The sequence below is a fragment of the Octodon degus genome, unplaced genomic scaffold, assembly GCF_000260255.1.
Source record: "Octodon degus isolate 3935 unplaced genomic scaffold, OctDeg1.0 scaffold00023, whole genome shotgun sequence".
Lineage (NCBI taxonomy): Eukaryota > Metazoa > Chordata > Mammalia > Rodentia > Octodontidae > Octodon > Octodon degus.
This window is the reverse complement of record NW_004524599.1, coordinates 20,213,827-20,216,073: the sequence shown is the minus strand read 5'-3', so window position 1 is coordinate 20,216,073 and position 2,247 is coordinate 20,213,827.

The window sequence follows — 2,247 nt, the reverse complement described above, 5'->3', positions numbered from 1 at the left end:
CCTGTCACCATGAACCACAAAACCAGACATTGTCATTTTTCTGCCTTAGCAACTGACAATCAATTCAGTCCCCTACATTGTGTGTCAGATTAAACATCTCCCGTCCTTTACCTGTGGTGTTAGGTAGTATATCTCAGAAATAGGAAAGTTGACCAGTGCCAATGAAAGCCAACTAGAGAAAGGGACCAGGGACAAGAATGTACCCTTCCAGGTTGTCTCCACCTCCAGCTTACTTCCTCCATCTAGGCCCATCTCCTAGGAGCACACTTGGCTATAAACTCACTGTGGAGAATCCAGTCATGATGCTAGCATCCTCGTAATCTAGTCATCATACAAAAGCCCCACCTCTGAACACAGGAGCCTTTGGGGAAAACTTTTTGATCCAAACTCTAACATCAGAGTTTCTGTATTCTTCCCTAAAAGAATGATGCATTCCAAGTATTGAAAAGAGAAGTGTGGGACTCTTACCAGCTACTTGGGTTCAGATATATCAGTTATTTTGTTCGTTACTGACCAAATCAAAGAGGCTATTTATCTGGGAAAAAAGAAAAAGGATTTATTCAAAGCCAGCTCTGAGGAGACGGAAGGGTCCTCTTGCCTCAAATCATCATCACTGTATGTACAGGTGGCTGAGGGTCTTTCACAGTGAGAAACAGTAGCAGGGCACAGGTACTGCTGCCCTCCACACCAGCTGTACCACTTCCCTTCAGCTCTTCGTCCTTTTTCTTGTGCAAAAGAAACTGGGCTCCAGCCTCCTGGGGCAGCATCTTCACCATCAGTCGCTGCCTTAAGGCAAGGGGAGGAGGGGGTGTTGCTGTGTGCGGGGGAAGAAGTTTGGAGAAATTTTTGTCTTCAGAGTCAAAATTAAAATTCCATTTTGCACTAAAAGAGCCGGCAGTATCTTGTAGGGTAATATTAATAAGCTTCTCTTCTGGAGGGTTAACAACCTAAGTTCATAGACCAAAAGTTAGAGAAAAAGAAGGGCTGCAAGGACAGCCAACATTTTGGCCCTAGCCTTCCAAGGTCAGTGAGGACTCAGGACATAGGAGAACCTGTACTGTAACATCATGTAACTCAGTTGTGTCCCAAATTTTCTGATCTAGGAGAGTATGGGGGCCACAGAGGAATGTGATTGATGATGTAGAGTGTGCCTAAGGAGAGTTACATGGAGAGAAAACTCTCTCAGGCTTTCACAGAGAGCAAATTGGTCAAGCTATGGCTGTGACTCATCCACATGGCTGACACTGACAAAGGATCTACATACTGCTGTACAGGGTTTCAGGATAAGTCCGGAGGGGATTTGAATGACCTTGTCAGATGCAAAAGTTACATTACTTGGTATATAGGTCTTACTTTGTCTTAGTCTTGACCATCCAGCAGAGTAGTATGGGAACAGAGTATAGAGGGTAAAGCCATGTTAACATGCTGAGCTGTAAAAGGCTCAAGTCAACAACTTCTTCTTCTTTTTTTGTTTTTTGTTTGTTTGTTTTTTTGTTTGTTTGTTTTTGGCAGAACGGGGGATTGAGTCCAGCCCTGGTGCTTGCCAGGCAAGTGTTTACTCCACTGAGCCATCCCCCCGGCCAAGGCAACAACTTCTGTCATTGCCAGTCTTATGGAAAACCCACTACTATTACGGACTATGCTGGAATATTTTGCTGAATTCAGGCACTTACAATATTTAAGTGACAATGGAATACATTTCTCTGACAAAACTAAACCAAAAAGGGGAAACAAATGAACGACCATTTTATATCTGTATGTTCAAAATAGATACATAGCTGCATTCTCTTGGATCACTGAATGGAGAGATTTGTTCTAACAGTGTTTGTGGACAGGATATCACATCTGCATCTTGTACAATGAATAACCACTAAGACAATAATATGCAATGTATTTATTAGTGAAAATGTGCTAGCAATCGGTTTTGAAACTGTCTCATTACTGTTTCTCAATAAAATTATAAAAAATAAATAAAAAGAGGCGGGAGTATCGTGTAGGAGAGAGCAAGGCACACAAAAACTACGATGCAGAAACCAGGTGACCTCATCTGACGTCATTTGAGCCCTCACATAATGAGGTTGACTGTAGCAATGCATTTTAAAGTAATCCACGTGTTCACCATTATAAATCGAGGGGGGCCGGGAAAAGGAAACCAGGAAATAGCAGCTAATAAATGTAGAAGAGCTGGATTTCGGTTTCCGCATCTGTTGGGTGTAGCTAACGCTCTGGGCTGTGCAGAGTCACTTC